Source organism: Megascapheus bottae, chromosome 2 (assembly GCF_031878675.1).
Source record: "Megascapheus bottae isolate mThoBot1 chromosome 2, mThoBot2.hap1, whole genome shotgun sequence".
NCBI lineage: Eukaryota > Metazoa > Chordata > Mammalia > Rodentia > Geomyidae > Megascapheus > Megascapheus bottae.
Window position 1 is genome coordinate 91,475,470 of NC_143510.1, and position 17,916 is coordinate 91,493,385.

Here is a 17,916-nt window from a genome sequence, read left to right on the forward strand (position 1 = left end):
CATCAACACAGCCAGAGAACAAAAACTAAATACCACTTAGATATTTTAAGAAATGGAGAGATATGATCTGATCTCTCTCTTTAAAAAAATCACTTCTGCAGGTACCAGTGGCTCACATCTGTAATTACAGCTACTCAGAAGGTTGAGATCTGAAGCTCATAGTTCATAATTCAGGCTAACCTAGATGAGAAAGTCCATAAACTCTTTTTTTTTTTTTTTTTTTTTTTTGGTGGTTCGTAGTGTTTGAACTCTGGGCCTGAGCACTGTCCCAGAGCTCTTCAGTACTCTACCACAGCGCCACTTCTGGTTTTCTGGTGGTTAATTGGAAATAAGAGTCTCACAGACTTTTACTTTTTTTTTTTTTTTTTTGGAGGGGAATCATAGGGCTTGAACTCTGGGTGCTGTCCTTGAGCTCTTCAGCTCAAGGCTACGGCCCTACCTTTGAGCCACAGCCTCACTTCCCAATTTCTAGAGATTAACTGGAGATAAGAGTCACATGGCTTTGTAGTGCCCAGGCTGGCTTTGAACTGTGATCTTCAGACCTCAGCCTTCTGAGTACCCAGCATAACAGGTGTGAGCCACTGTGCCTGGCTTGTGCCCGGCTCTTACTGGACTTTTAATTTTATGCCTGGGATGGCTTTGAACTGTGATCCTTGGATTTCAGCCTCCTAACTACTTAGGATTACAGGTGTGAACATCCAGCCAGCAAGTCCATGAAACTCTTATCTCCAATCAACCACCAAAAAGCTGGACGTGAGGAGATGCAGTGGCTCATGTCTGGAATCCTAGCTACTCAGGAGGCTGAGATTTGAGGATGAAAGTTCAAAGCCAGCCCTGGCAGAAAAAAAACCTAAAACTCTTATATCCAATTAACCTCTAGAAAACAAAAGAATGGGGCTTGACTCAAAGGTAGGGTGGTAGCCTTGAGCTGAAGAGCTCAGGGACAATACCCAGGCCAGGCCCAGAGGTTGGACAGTAGCCTTGAGTTTAAGAGCTCAGGGACAGTGCCCAGGCCACAGTTCAAGCCCCAAGACCCACAAAAAAAAAAAAAAGCTGGAAGTGGAGCTTTGGCTCAAGTGGCAGAGAGCCAGCCCCTTGCATGGAAAAGAAAAGGGACAGCATCTAGGCTCTCTGAGTTCATACCATGGCTGGGGGGAAGGGGAACAACAGAGAGGGGAGACAGGGGGCACAGGGGACAGAGAGAAAAGAAGAGGGGGAGGGAGGGCCGGGAGTTTGGCCTAGTGGTTAAAATGCTTGCCTAGCATGCATGAAGACCCGGGTTCAATTCCTTGCTACCACATACATAGAAAAAAGCCAGAAGTGGTGCTGAGGCTCAAGTGGTAGAGCTCTAGCCTTGAGAAAGTCCAAGGACAGTGCTCAGGCCCTGAGCTCAAGCCCAGGATGGCAAAAAAAAAAAACAAAAACAAAACAGAAGAGGGGGAGGGAGGAAGATAGAGGAAAAGAGAAAGAGAAATCACTTCAGCAATTATTCAGACAATGGATTGTTTTACCTTAGCCTGCATTTGTCTCTATTCTGCCTGGCCCTCAGTAACAATGTAATTTTTTTTTTTTTTTTTTTTTTGCCAGTCTTGGGCTTAAGCTCAGGAGCTGAGCACTGTCCTCGGATTTTTCTCAAGGCTAGAACTCTACCACTTGAGCCTCAGAACCACCTCTGGCTTTTTCTAAGTATGTGGTACCAAGGAATCAAATCCAGGTCTTCGTGCATGCTAGGCAAGCACTCTACCACTAGGCCAAACTCCCAGCCCCAATGTAATGTTCTTTTAGTTAGAAAGTTATAGTGTATGGCCTGTATCTTAATATATCACATTGCTAAATTTGGTACTATAATCTGAGTAAGGCACTCAGAAAAAAAACCGATGATTGCTATATGACCTATCATTATGAGGGTTATGAGAAGATATTCTGCAAAGTATCCAAGGAGCAACTACAAGGTATTTAACAGAAATGTTAGTGTCTGCCTTTAAAACCATTCTTGCCGAGGTGCAGTGGCTCACACCTGTAATCCTAGCTACTCAGGAGGCTAAGATCTGAGGATCACAGTTCAAAGATAGCCCAGGCACTACAGGCACTACAATACAAAGGCTTAAGACTCTCATCTCAGATTTATCTCTAGAAAATGGGAAGTGGGGCTATGGTTCAAGGGCAGGGCAGTAGCCTTCAGCTGAAGAGCTCAGGGACAGCAGCCTAGGCCCAGAGTTGTTTTTTGTTTTTTGGTTTTTTTGGGTGGGGTGAGAAGGGGGAGAAGAAGAAAAAAAAATATTTGCACCTCCAAAAAGGCTTTCTGAAGTTTAAATCACTATTCTGATAAGATAACTTCATTACATTCCTTGAATTTTACATCCACAAACATTACAGGTATACATCGCTAATTCCCAAACAATCTCTTATCTATGGTGTTTAAATAAGTGCCACCACCAACACACACACTTTTCTTTGTGCCAGTCTTGGGGCTTGAACCCTGAGCACTGTCCCTTAGCTTTTTTTTCTTTTTGCCAGTCCTGGGGCTTGAACTCAGGGCCTGAGCATGGTCCTTGGGCTTTCTCAAGGCTAAGGCTCTACCCCTTGAGCCAAAGCACCATTTCTGGTTTTGTTTGTTTGTTTTTTCTGTATATGTGGTGCCAAGGAATTGAACCCGGGTCTTTGTGCATGCTAGGCAAGCACTCTACCACTAGGCCACACTCCCGGCTCCAGTTACTTACATTCTTACACTAAAATCCTATATACCATTAATCCAACATAAGTGAAATGTCACCAGGCCATAGAAAATCTATGGTATAGAAAAACATGCCACAATGATCCTGTTCAGGTATGAATAATATAAAAAGACCATTTTCTTATTAACTTCCTAAATTTGGAATGAAAAACCTGTTGAAACAAAGCTCACCTGGGATGAAGACTGGAGCATTTGGAGGTAAGGAAGGCATTTACAGTGCAGTGCTTTGTTTGTACATTACAATGGAACATTTGAAAAGAAGCCCTGCTTTCCAGTGCCTGCAGCCTCGTATCCTATCCTTCAATAAGCTCTTCTCCACTATGACAAGAACATGTTCCTACTATTTTACAAAAGGAAGATTTCCCTCAACTTGTGATCAAGTATTTCTAAACACTGAGAAAATTCTCTCTCTCCCCCTCTCCCGACCTCTCTCCCATAAAAAGAAAGAACATGAGAAGGGGTATCATATCAATGTGCAAGAAGTAATAAACCTACTATCTGAACAATATAACCCCTCTAGACATTACCCCAACAATAAAATAATAAAAAAAAATTTTTTAAAGAAACTGCCACCATTTTGGAGGAACATCCAGACAAGATGTCTACTCAAGGTTGCCAAGTACCTTGAGTCATCAGGAGGGGCCAGATACTGTACTCCTCAATGCCTGCTGGCACCACAGGGACAGGAATCTCAGAGCAACATACCTGCTGTTGACAGCACTGCAGCTTAAAGGCTTTAACCTAAGTGTAAGTCATTAAAAGATTTTAAAGAAAGATATATTACTATATTTGATATTAGAAACATTATTGTGGTTTCAATGCGGAAGTGAAAGTGAAGGGGGTTAAAAAAGGTGGCAAAATGGACAAACACTACTAGCTCATGTCTGCACTCCTAGCTACTATTCAGGAGGCTGAGATCTCAGGATTGCCATTCAAAGCTAATTTTTTGAAGCTAATTCAGGCAGGAAAATCCATAAGATTCTTATCTTCAATTAAACACCAAAAAGCCAGAAATGAAGCTCATGTGGCTCACACCTGTAACCCTAGTTATTCAAACCCCGTGATCTGAACATCATGGTTGAAGCCAGCCTTGGCAGAAAAGTCTATGATTCTAATCTCTACTTACCTGGGCGGGGGGGGGGGGTAGGAATTAAACTGAAGTCAGGGCTCAAGTGGTAGAACATCAACTGTGAGTGGAAATAAGAATCCCTGAATTTAAGCCCTGGTATAGGAAAAAAAAAAATACATGAAGAAAATGGCTGCCATCAAGAAAGTAAAGGCTGGAAGCCAGGTGCAGTAGCTCATGCCAGTAATCCTAGCTACTTAGGAGACTGATTCAAGGTTCTAAGCCAGCCAGGGCACAAAAAAGACCTGAGACTCTTATATTCAATTAACCTCTAGAAAATGAGAAGAAAAAAAAAAAGAACTTTTGGGCTGGGAGTATGGCCTAGTGGTAGAGTGCTTGTCTAGCACTCTACCTGGGTTCCATTCTTCTGTATCACATACACACAAAAAGCTGAAAGTGGTGTGGTGGCTCAAGGGTACAGTGTTAGCCTTAAAAATGTGCAAGGACATGCTAACTTCAGTGGCTCACGCCTGTAACCCTAGCTACTAAGGAGGCTGAGACCTGAGGATCAGGGTTCAAAGCCAGCCCAGGCACTAAAGTCCATGAGACTCTTACCTCCAATTAAGTACTAGAAAACCAGAAGTGACACTGTGGCTCAAGGGGTAGGGCGATTGTCTTGAGCTGAGGAGCTCAAGGACAGCACCCAGGCCCAGAGTTCAAACCCCACCACCAATCAAAAAAAAAAAGAAGGGTCAGGGTCAGTGCCCAGGCCCTGAGTTCAACCCCCAGGATTGGCAGAAAAAAAAAGAAGGAACCCTCATACACCATTTGTAAGGATGTAAATCAGCTCAGCAGCTATGGAAATCAGTATAACAGTTCCTTTATAAATGAAAATTGAAACTACCAGTTATATCATTTCTGGGTATATTTCAAAAGTATCAATTAGCTTACAACAGAATAACACTCACATTTATCTGGGCACTATTTGTAATACAGTTGAAGTGCCCATCAATGGATAAATGGAGAAAGAAAATGTACAACAGAATTTTATTCAGACATAAAGGAAGAGGAAATTATGTTGTTTGCAGGAAAAACCAGAAGACAGGCCAAGCAATGCACTGGATAAGTATAACAAGACTATAAGGGTAGCAAAAGCAGAAACACGGATGAGCAAGCAGACTCTGTCTAGGCCTCAATGCTACTTGGGCCGAAGAGGGGTCCACATGCAGTATGTGCTGGATATCTGAGGTCCATGAAGTCTTAAACTGCTATCAAAACATCATGAAGTTGAGGGTATGGCGCAGCTCGCAGAACACTTGTCAAGTGTGAATATGGGTTCAGGTTCAACACACAGTACTACAAAAAAAATTAAATAAGCTTTTTTAAAACACATCACACAGTTTAGATTTATAATAAAAGTAATAAACAGTGTGGTTCTACTTCTAAGCGTTAAGTTAGAGCAGTCAAAATAATAGAGAAGAAAACAGAATGGTGGTTTCTAAGGTATGGGGAATGAGAAATGAATCAATGTTTAATATAAACAGGGTTTAGTTTTGCATGATGAAGTTATGAAGATAAATGGTGGTGATGGTTGCAAAATATTATGAATGTGGTATCTAATACCACTGAACTGTACACTTGAAAATTGAAATGGAAGACTAGGAATACAGCTCAGCGATAGAGTACTAGTTGTCTAGCATGCACAACACCATTTTCAACACTATAAAAAATAATTATTGCATGTGTGGTGGCTCAAGCCTGTAATCCTAACTATTCAAGAGGCTGAGATCTGAGGATCACAGTTCAAAGCCAGCCAAGGCACTAAAGACCATAAGACTCTTATCTGCAATTAACCACTAGAAAACCAGAAGTGGTGCTGTGGCTCAAGGGGTAGGGCCATAGCCTTGAGTTGAAAAGCTCAGAGACAGCGCCCAGGCCAGAGTTCCAGCTCAATGACTGACCAAAAGAAAGAAAAAAAAGAAAAGAATTACTGACATGCATACTTTACCACAGGAAAAGAACAAGTAATTGATGGACAGTGGTAATGATAAGACCAGAGTACACATCAGGAAAAAAAAAAAAGAGTTAGGTAAAGTACAAGAGGATTAGATGCAGGGAATAAAATGAGAATGCTACTAGGAAAAAAAAAATAAATGCTCAGTCATAACAGTAGTGAAGTAGATAGTCAGAAATACTCAACTCTGAATACAGCTTATAGCTTGGGCTTAAAACTCATGAATATATGTAAATAAACAAATCAAGGGCTGGGACATAACTCAGTGGTAAAAGGTTTTAACTAACATTGCGATCACATACATACATACATATGTACAGCAAGTGAGTTTTTTGTTTGTTTGTTTTATGCCAGCTCTGGAGCTTGAACTCAGAGCCTGGGCACTGTGCCTTAGCTTTCTGGCTCAAGGCTAGCACTCTACCATTTGAGCCACAGCTAAACTTCTAGCTTTTTGGTAGTTAACAGATGATAAGAGTCTCATGGACTTCCTTGTCCAAACTGGCTTCAAACTATGATCCTCAAGATCTCAACCTCAAGTAGCTAAGATTACAGACATTAATCAATGGTGCCATTAAGTAGTTAAAAACTGTATTCATACCAGGAAACTGGGTATTTGAAAGGCATTGAGAGATGCTCAAGGGAACAGACAAGTGAGGACAGAAAAGGGGAAGAATGAATTCACCATATTCAATGAATATTCACTGAAAGTGAGAAAACTGAGGGGAAGATCTGGGTTGAGAAGAATGGTGGAGAAGGCTGAAAGGGATGACATCAATCAAAACGAATTGTACCCATATATTGATTTGCTGGATGGTAACCCTTTGTACAACTACTTAAAGACACTAAAAATACAATTTTTTAATGGTAAAAATTTTGCTATTAAAAAAATGGAGCCGGGGGGCCAGGAGAATGGCCTAGTGGTAGAGTGCTTGCCTAGCATGCACAAGGCCCTAGATTCGATTCCCTGGTACCACATACACAGAAAAAGCTGGAAATGGTGCTGTGGCTCAAGTAGAAGAGCACTAGCCTTAATGAAGTCCAAGGACAGTACCAGGCCCTGAGTTCAAGCTCCAGGACTAGCAAAAAAAAATGGAGCTGGGTGCAGTGGCTCACACTTGTAATCCTTGCTACTCAGGAGGCTGAGATCTGAGGATCATGGTTCAAAGCCAGCCCAGGCACTGGAAACCTGTGAGACTCTTATCTCCAATTAACCACTAGAAAACCAGAAGCGATGCTGCGGCTCAAGGGTAGAGTGGTAGCTTTGAGCTGAGGAGCTCAGGAACAGTACCCAGGCCCAGAGTTCAAGCCTGTGACCTCCCCCCCAAAAAAAGGAATAAAATAGAAAATGATCTCTTCAGTATATTGGGTCCTAATATCAAACATGTCTTGAACTGAGTCATAGTCAAAAATGTTTGAGAAACACTGCTGTGAATACTGATAAAATGGTAGATGTAGATGTAAGTTGAATCTATTTATCACCCCAATAGTCTGTGCCCAAACACTGTATTTGACTCAAGTAAAACAAGCTACAAGTTGAGTTTGTCTCTGTGATAGAGTGCTTGCCTAGCATGCATGAAGACTGGGATTCAATTCCTTGGTACCACATACATTTAAAAAAAAAAAAAAAAAGCTGGAAGTAGTGCTAGGCTCAAGTGGTAGAGCTCTAGCCTTGAGAAAGTCCAAGCACAGTGCTCAGGCCCTGAGCTCAAGCCCACGACTGGCAAAAAAAATTAAAAAAAAAAATTTAAAGTTACAAGTTGAATTACATATCTAATAAAATCATATTTTTTTCTTTTCATGTTTTTTGGTCAGCCCTGGGGCTTGAACTTAGGGCCTGGCACTGTCCTTGAGCTTTCTCAAAGCTAGCACTCTACTACTTGAGCCACAGTACCATTTCTGGCTTTTCTGTATATATGTTATCAAAAGAATTGAACCTGGGGCTTCATGCATGGTAGGCAAGCACTCTACCACTAGGCCACATTCCCCTCCCAAAAATGGTATTTTCTGACAAATGAACACACCATTTATCCTTGAGAAAGCAACAGAAGTAGAAATAATAACAGAGAAAAAATAATATAAGCAACATGCAAGGATCTCTAGAATAAGCACATGATCAGTTATTTCCATCAACCATGAACATACAAGAATACCAATTTGCTTAAACCACTAAGCCATTCTAACTACTCAACTACTAATTTTAGAGCTTAAATACAACCTAAACACAAATCACAATGGTAAATGCCTTCAAACTCTGCATGAAGATTCTCAAGTGAGGAAATAAAGCCTAAATCTCTTTGAAAAGTTCAGAAATTACACATGCATGCACATACATGCACACACTCATGCACGCATACGTGCATGGGCACGTGTGCACAGACACACAGACACACACACACACACACACACACACACACACACACACACACACAAACAGGTGCACCTGCCAGTCCTAGACCTTGAACTCAATGGCTCTATCCCTGACTTTTTTTGCTCAAACCTAGCAATCTATCACTTGCGTCACAGTTCCACTCTGGCTTTTCATTTTTAGTGGAGATAAAGAGTCTCAAAGACATTCCTGCCCAGGCTGGCTTCAAACCTCAATCCTTAGATTTCAGCCTCCAGAGTAAGTAGGATTACAGGTATAACTATCAGTACCTGGCTAGAAATTATAAACTACACCACTGAAAGATCTTTTTAAAATTGTTTTTGCTTTAAGAAGTTTATTTATATTACTAGGGTTTAATGTCAGGGCCTCAGGCTTACAAGGCAGTTGTTCTACCTCTGAGCCATACCTCCAACCTTTTTTGCTGTCTTGCTTCCTGCCTAGGTGCACAACTAGATAGTAAACCTTTATTTTGCTTCCCACTATAACTGGGCTGAAAGGCACATGTCATCACTTCCAGCTCTTTTCGGTTGAGATGGAGTCACGAGAATTTTTCTATCCAGGATGGCCTGGAGCCCTAATCCTCCCAATCTCAGCCCCCTACACAGCTGGGATGATAGGTGTGTACCATCATGTCCAGTTTTGGCTGAAAAGGGTCTCCTGTGTCTCTCTAGGCTGGTAATCTCGGTCTACCATGCTGCTAGATGTGAGCCCCTGGTGCCTTGCTAATCAATAACTTTAAAAAAAATAACTAAAATAAAATATTAAGTTATATATGAAGAAAAATGCTTGTAATCTCAGCACTCAGAGACTGAGGGAGGATCTTGAATTTAAGGTCAACCTGGTTTACATAGCAAGTTTGAAGCCAGCATGGGATATAGTATGACACCCTGTCCAAAACAAAACAAAAAATTTAAAAACCTAACATTATTTTCCTTTTATGTGGGAAATTCTATGTGGGGACTACTATCTCTGATCCCTGTCCATCAAGTATGCCCACAATCACTTGACAGTTAAAGATGTTCCAAATACTTGTCCAAATACCCTATGAAAACATGGTACCTTTCCCACAGAGAAGATTAACTGATATTCTCCGCAAAACAATTAACAGCCAAAGTGAACTGTAGCCTAATTCAAGGGAGACATGAGGTAACCATTGGTGCCTTAATCCAGTGCCAAAATTATACAATCTGAAATAGAAAGAATATTTGATATCTTTTACATAACACTGGGAAATCCCTAGGTGTTATTTTCAAAGTGGTATGCAGCACACATAGACAATTTAAAAAGCAACTGATATACAGATTCTACAAGTATCCTAAGTTAAAAATGAGTCTCGTTAAGAATGGGTGATAGGACTGGGAGTTTGGCCTAGTGGTAGAGTGATTGCCTAGAATGCACAAAGACCAGGTTTGATTTCTTGGCACCACATACACAGAAAAGGCCAGAAGTGGTGCTGTGGCTCAAGTGGTATGGTTCTAGCCTTGAGAAAGCCCAAGGACAGTGCTCAGGCCCTGAGTTCAAGCCCCAGGACTGGCAAAAAATAAATAAGTAAAAGGATGGAACAGACATTACAGAAAAAATGCTGGACTATTTCCTTAAATTATCAATAAGTTTGAATGTACACATGAATAACAGTATACAGATATAAAGAAAAGTCACTGAATATTATATGACAAGTTTTATCAGATTAAGAAATAAATAACTCGGGGCCAGGAGTTTGGACTAGTGGTAGAGTGCTTGCCTAGCATGCACAAAGACCCAGGTTCGATTCCTCAGTATCACATACATAGAAAAGGCCGGAAATGGTGCTGTGGCTCAAGTGGTAGAGCTCTAGCCTTGAGAAAGTCCAAGGACAGTGCTCAGGCCCTGAGTTCAAGCCCCAGGGCTGGAAAAAAGAAAGAAAGAGAGAGAGAGAGAGAGAGAGAGAGAGAGAGAGAGAGAGAGAGAGAGAGAGAGAGAGAGAGAAGAAGAAGAAGAAGGAGGAGGAGGAGGAGGAGGAGGAGGAGGAGGAGGAGGAGGAGGAGGAGGAGGAGGAGGAGGAAAAGAAGAAGAAGAAGAAGAAGAAGAAGAGGAGGAGAAAAGAAATAACTTGGGGCCGGGAGTTTGGCCTAGTGGTTAAAGTGCTTGCCTAGCATGCATGAAGACCCAGGTTCGATTCCTCAGTACCACATACATAGAAAAAAGCCAGAAGTGGTGCTGAGGCTCAAATGGTAGAGCTCTAGCCTTGAAAAAGTCCAAAAACAGTGCTCAGGCCCTGAGCTCAAGCCCAGGACTGGCAAAAAAAAAAAAAAAAAAAAAAAAAAAGAAATAACTCACCGGGCAGTGACTCACCCCTGTAATCCTAGCTATCCAGGAGGCTGAGATCTGTGAATCACAGTTCAAAGCCAGTCCAGGCACTAAAATCCAATTGGACTCTTATCTCCAATTAACCACTAGAAAACCATAAGTAGCACTGTGGCTCAAGGGGTAGGGCGGTAGCTTTGTGCTGAAGAGCTTAGAGTTCAATACACAAAAAAAAAAAAAGAAGAAAAAAGAAGTAACTCATAACATCTGTGACCAGAAATTAGTGCCAAATGCCTATTTAATAATTGCAGTAAATCTGTTAGGTATTATCCATCTTCAGTTATGCATAGAAGTACACAAAAGCATAGACAGACTAAATTAACTTGAGCTAGGGTTCAAATCCAGGTGATTTCAGACCTCTCACTAAGAAATATATTGTTCCAAGATAAACATAAGACAAATAGAAGGAATTTTGAAAACAGGAAAGAACTTGTTTGAAAACTATGAAAAATGTTAACATACCACTAAAGTGCAACTATGAAAAGGTTATCAGTAAAAGTCTTTGTGTCCCAAGGAAAAGTAGTTTTGTATCCCAATGCTCTTATGTAACTGTATTTAAACTATGCACTTAAAAGTTCATATTACAAAACAATGCATATTACAAAGAGTTCAAATTAGATGGACTTACAAACTACACAGTGTCTTTCTTCCATAATACTCAATTTTTATTTTTACTTTTTTGCCAAGCCTGAGCTTGAGTTCAGGACATGAGCACTGTCCTTGAACTTTCTCAAGGCTAGAGCTCTACTACTTGAGGCTCAGCATCATTTCTGGCTTTTTTCTATGTATGTGGTACTAAAGAGTCGAACCCAGATCTTCATGCATGCTAGGCAAGCACTCTACCACTAGGACAAACTCCCAGCCAATACTCAATTTTTTTTTCCCCCCAGTCCTGGGCTTGGGCTCAGGGCCTGAGCACTGTCCCTGGATTTTTCTCAAGGCTAGGGCTCTACCACTTGAGCCACAGCACCACTTCTGGCTTTTTGCTACTTATGTGGTACTGAGGAGCCGAACCCGGGTCTTCGTGCATGCTAGGCAGGCACTCTACCTACCACTAAGCCAAACTCCCGGCCCCAATACTCAATTTTTAAACAATACCAGCAAATATGGTTTGTTGCTCTAAGAACCATTTCAATTTTACCAATTACATGGTACTTTCTGGAAGAGGCACCAGAAGTAATCAAATACTATCATTAATCAATTAGTATGATTCAGATTATACATAACAAAGGGGGAAAGCAACTTTACAATGGATTGATATAGCAGGCAGAAATTTTAACTTACTGATGAAATTTAACATCACCATTAAAGGAATAAACTAACATCATGGGCCTTTAAAAAGCTCAGGTGTACTAGTATATTCATTTGCTTTTTTTTTTTGGGGGGGGGGTCATGGGTCTTGAACTAAGGGCCTTGGTGCTGTCTTTGAGCTCTTTTGCTCAAAACTAGCTTTCTATCACTTTCAGCCACAGTGTCACTACTGGTTTCCTGGTGGTTAGATGAAGATAAAGATTCACATAGAGTGGGGCAGGGAGGCTCACACCTGTAATCCTAGCTACTCAGGAGGCTGAGATCTGAGGATCAATGTTCAAAGCCAGCTGGGCACAAAAGGACCCAAAGACCCGAGACTCTTATTTCCAATGACCTTCAAGAAAACAGGAAGTGGAGCTTGGCGCAAGGGTAGGGCAGTAGCCTTGAGCTGAAGAGCTCAGGCCCAGAGTTCAAGCCCTACAACCGACTAAAAAAAAAAAAAAAAAAAAAGTCTCATGGACTTTCCTGCCCTGGATAGCCTCAAACTGAAATCCTCAAATCTCAACTCCTGAATAGCTAGGATTCAACCAGCAACACCAGGTCTCACTTGCTGAGCTTCTGGAAGTCTTATATAGATAGTCCCCCCAAATCTGCAAATACATAATCTGCATGCCCAAAAGAAAAATAACTTCCTTTAAAAACTGGCACCTAGGGGCCAGGAGCTTGGCCTAGTGGTAGAGTGCTTGCCTAGTATGCACAAAGACCCGGATTCAATTCCTTGGTGCTACATACACAGAAAAAAGTGAAAGACCCCAAGTCAGAATCATAGGACTGCCATTCTAAGTTTTAGCTCATGCTTATAACCAGGTGTTTTGCTAACTAAGGAACTGGAGCCTGCAGGCCATAAAACTACTCCTTGACAATTGAATGAGAACTTCCCGTCAGTTCCCCCAGCTTGGGAAGCTCCCTAATCCTTATCTTATCTCATTCAACCACCTGATGGGTGTAAACCTGAGATTTAGCCTATTCCCATATTTTGATTGTTACTTAGCTTACTTTTGTATTCTTTGGCTATTACCAAGTTCCAGGTAAGATCATGCTTGGAAACTATTTCTATGTCGACCAGGAGGTCTGTAAGCATGTCTTGCTAATGCCCGTGCCTTTCATAACTGGGCAAAAACTTGTGTAAAGCCTAAACCTACCCTTTTCCCTTAGTAGTAAAAATGGATTGCAGCAAGAGCCCCTCACCCTCCAAAGCAAGAGCTCACATCTTGCTGAATACCAAGGATTGTTTCCTCATACCAGGGGCCAGAGATGTGCAACTTAGCACGAACACTATCTAAATGGTGATTGGTCAAATTGTATGGTTTGTTCTAAAATTATTGGCTGCCTGCGTGCAGACCTTGTTGTAATGCTTTAAACTTATTGGCTAAAGAAGCGCGGGCTCTGCTGTAACGCAGTGTGTGGACCTATAAAAAACCAGCCCCAGGACAGTTCGGGGCTCTCAGCCACTGACCCGAACCTTGCGGATCTCGAGGTCACGGGTACCTGGGAGCCCGAGCATGCCCGAATAAAACCCTCTTGCTCATTGCATCCAGTGGTCCGTGTGTGCGTCCTTGGGTGCGGGTCTCCCCGGCTCTTTCAAAAGCAGGAAGTGGTGCTGAGGCTCAAGTGGTAGAGCTCTAGCCTTGAGAAAGTCCAAGGACAGTGCTCAGGCCCTGAGCTCAAGCCCAGGACTGGCAAAACAAAACAAAACTGGAGGTTCTACAGATCTTCACCTTGCTTCTACAGTGTTTGGGTGGGACAGACCCAGCATTCCCTTTTAAAACACCAACTGCCAGCCAATGCCTGTGCCAGTGGCTCACGCCTGTAATCCTAGCTACTCAGAAGGTTCAAATCTGAGGATTAAAATTCAAAGCCAGCCCAGGCACTAAAAAGTCCCTAAGACTCTTATCTGCAATTAACCTCTAGAAAAGGGGAAGTGGAGCTTGACTCAAGGGTAGGGCAGCAGCCTTGAGCTGAAGAGCTCAGGAACAGCATCCAGGCCCAGAGTTCAAGCCCCATGACCCCCCCCCCACACACACACACACCTGCCTTCATATCACTTCTCCATTCCCAGCCTCAGAATCCATCTTCTCACTCATCTCCTGCTTCAAGGAGATGTGGTTAATTCTGTACCAACCAGCAACCATGACCTTCCAGACTGTCAAATCATCCCACCAAGAAAGCTTGTCAATTTACACTTCTCTCTGGGCTACTATTTCCATTGTGAAGGAGTGACTTTGGAGAGAATGAGCACTTAGTCTGCAAGTAGGCGGAGAATCACAAAGTTACCCAGAGTCTCCAGAAGATAAAAAACCAGTGTGGCAACAGTGCCCAGTTCTAGGACAGGCAGAAATCTTCCCAAATTGAGTGGAGTTACACCATGGAAGCTGCCAAGGTCCTGGACCCCAACCAAAACATTCTGGATCATCATGCCCTGGGTCCTGCCCATCTTTGTAACTTCTCAGAAAACCACTCCCTGGATGAAGACACAAAGCTCATCAATATAGGTGACCACACATCTAACTTCCACAGGCCAGCAGCCAGGACTTAGGTGGCAAGCACCTCATCAGTATCTCACCCTCAAGCATGATCAGAAGACTGGCAGTCTTTAAAGGGCTCCTCCGTATCATTGTTTTTAAAACAAAGTTGGGCCAAGAGCCAGTGTGGTTCATGTCTATAAATCCTAGCTACTCAAGAGGCTGAGATCTGAGGACTGTAGTTCAAAGCCAGCCAGGACACTAAAGACAGTGAGATACTTATCTCCAGGTAATCGCTAGAAAAGGGCTGTGAGACTGTGGCTCAAGGGGTAGGGTGGTAGCCTTGAGTTGAAGACCTCAGGAACAGCACCCAAGCCCAGAATTCTAGCCCCGTGACCTACAAAAAAAATAAATAAAGTTTTCTCTACAAATATGACACAGTCAATGCACTCAACTAGTCAAAATAGCCAAATGGGAAATTTTTGATTATCTGGGGAAAGATTAATTTGCACTAGTTCAGGGACTTTTGAAGACATTTCCCCAAACAGCAGTACTTTATTTATTCCATTTGCAGATACACAGATCAAGAAAAACCATACCTATAAACAACTTCAATTCACATTTGCTTTGAGCTCTAAAAATATTAACCTACTCTGACCAACTTCAGCAAACCCTGGGTCAAGGGTCTCAACTACCAAAACAGCACAAGTGTTCATTTCAGACCTGATAGTCTCCCATCTGACTTTGGCATGCTCAGAAGACAAAAATCAAAAACTCACTCATGTAGATATCTTTTTCTTCATCTTCAGAACAAGACATAAATGAAATACCATAAATAAATATACAATTCTATCTCCTCTAAATGGCTATGTCAAAAAATACTGATCTAGGGGCTGGGAGTTATGCTTAGGGGTAGAGTGCTTGCCTAACATGCATGAAGACCTAGATTCGATTCCCCAGTACCACATACATAGAAAAAGTCAGAAGTGGTGCTGTAGCTCAAGTGGTAGAGCTCTAGCCTTGAGAAAGCCCAAGGACATTATTACTCAGGCACTGAGTTCAAGCCCCAGGACTGGCAAAAAAAAAAAAAAGATTAAAAAAAAATAAATAAAACAAACATGCTGATCTATACCATCCACCTACATCTGAAAAAAACAAGTGCATTATCAATGGATAATTTCAATAAAAGAACACATGAAAGTTTACAGTATCTTATCTATAATGCCTCAGGAGGCATTTAATGAATGTTAATGAATGTCTTCCTTTTTATTAATTTACAGTATTTCTTTCTATTGTTTCATTAAAAAGAAAAACAATAGATGGTAGTTTACTAATTTGACCACCCAAATCAGATCCTGAAAATCCAGGCGACCAGAAAGTTTATTTGAAGAAGTTACATTTTAATTTTTTTTTCTTTTCTTATGGGACTTGAACTCAGAGCCTGGGTGCTGTCCCTGAGCCTCTTTGTGCTCAAAGCCAGAACAGTGCCCCTTCCTAAATTTTACTTTAATTTAAAATGGCCTACTCTCTTTCTAGGTGGTCGTTTCAATTTCAAGACCCTGCTCCTTCTGCTTCAGGAAGCAGCCCAACTGTTTTTCATTTTAGCAATGTATCAAAGGACCCTGTTCCGTGTGACAGAGGAAGCAGTCTCAAAATCTTAAGAGTGTTCTAAGTACAGGGACAACCAAAGTCCAAAGACTAACATTAATCCATACAATTCCATGTGCAAGTTCATAGGATCCTACTGGCAGAATTGTAAAGAATGCCATTGTTCTGGATATCAAGTTCACTGAGGAATCTAAGTCTCCTGCACCAACCAGAAATGGAGCTGGAGGGTCTAGCACTCTTACACTTCCGGTAATACAATACTACAACTATATAAACTAACAATAGCCCTTTCTTTGACAGTGAATGTTCAGACAAATAGGTTTCCAGACCCATGTAAGTCTGCAATTTTGAGCTCTTTTTAAGGACATCTGACATACTACAGATATATAAACCAGTCATATGTGATGTACTTTTGTTCAAGTCTTGGAGCTAAAGATAGCAACACAAGCATTCTGTGCAACAAGTCAAGTTCCAACAATCACAGATGGTCAGATCCTGTCATCAGTAACAAAATTTATAGTTTCAGTGATGACCTTAGCCACTTACAAGATAAGCCCTTTGTTGCTTTCAGTCTACCATTCATATAGACTATAAAATTCTAAAGTAACCACATTACCCGAAATTGGTTTATAAAAAGACTTCAACACAAGAATTTCTGCCCGCTAATATTACATCAGAGCTGAGAAAAAAGGCTCAGACAGCATTTGAGCCCTGAGTTCAAGCACCAAGACCAGCACATATACACATATAGAGAAAAGATTTTATCAGACAGGCTACCATGCATGAGTGAGTGAATATATGTATGTGTGTCTGTACTCATGATTGTTTTATGACCATAAATCAGTTACATTGCTTTTTTCCATTCAATACACTCTAACAAGACAGTAAATATAGTTAGTAACATTACACACAAACACTATACAAACTATGATGGCAGACCACTATTGAACTATGCAAAAAAAAAAAAAGAGTATTTCCCTAAACAAGATTTAAATCTGGGGCTAAAAGTTTGGCCTCGTGATAAGAGTGCTTGCCTAGCAAGCACGAAGACCCAGGTTTGATTCCCTGATACCAGATACATAGAAAAGCCAGAAGTGGTGCTGTGGTTCAAGTGGTAGAGCATTACGCCTTGAGAAAACCCAAGGACAGTGCTCAGGCCTTGAGTTCAATGCCCCCGAATGGCCAAAAAAAAAAAAAATTCAAATCTGAGCGAGTCTAGATCAGCATAATTGAAATTCTAACAAACACAGTAGAAAGAGAGATATAGAAGAAGTAAATAAACCTGAGACCTACCTGTTTATACTTCCCACAGACAGATGAAATTCAATTTCATGCCAACTATACCTTTCAATCACTAAAACACAAACAATAAACAGATAAGTAAATAAATGTTCATGCAATATAAGTAAATGTTCATACCATTCTGAAAGCTATCCTCTTCATCAACACAACAGTGGCTGAGCTGTCATTTTATTTTTTTATTTTTTGCCAGTCACGGGCTTGAGCTCAGGGCCTGAGCACTGTCCTTGGACTTTCTCAAGGTTAGAGAGCTCTACCACTTGAGCCTCAGCACCATTTCTGGCTTTTCTCTATGTATGTGGTACCGAGGAATAGAACCCGGGTCTTCATGCATGCTAGGCAAGCACTCTACCACTAGGCCAAACTCCCGGCCCCTGAGCTGTCATTTTAAAAAATAAGTTTCACCAGGAGTTTGGCCTAGTGATAGAGTGCTTGCCTAGCATGCACAAAGCCTGGGTTCAATTCCTCAGTACTACATACATAGAAAAAGCTGGAAATGGTGCTGTGGCTCAAGTGACGGGGTTCTAGCCTTGAGAAAACCCAAGAAAAGTGCTCAAAACCTGAGCTCAAGCTCAGGATTGGCAAAATAATAACAATAATAATAATAATGTTAGGATATCAGAGCTCATCATCTTCCTAGACCTTGCTATGGCCACCAGTCTTACCCATGTTCCCCACTAACTGATATCAAAC

The 17,916-nt window shown here is 41.5% G+C and overlaps 1 long non-coding RNA gene across 1 annotated transcript in view; it reads right to left on the reverse strand.

Annotated features, from left to right (window-relative positions):
- Positions 1-4,744: 4,744 nt before the first annotated feature.
- Positions 4,745-17,916, reverse strand: part of LOC150067590 (uncharacterized) — a 43,963-nt gene continuing 30,791 nt past the window's right edge. The window contains exons 3-4 of the long non-coding RNA XR_016534632.1: positions 17,218-17,278; positions 4,745-5,156 (exon numbers count right to left, since the gene is read on the reverse strand). This is a non-coding gene — a long non-coding RNA (uncharacterized LOC150067590). The remainder of the gene's footprint in view (positions 5,157-17,217; positions 17,279-17,916) is intronic.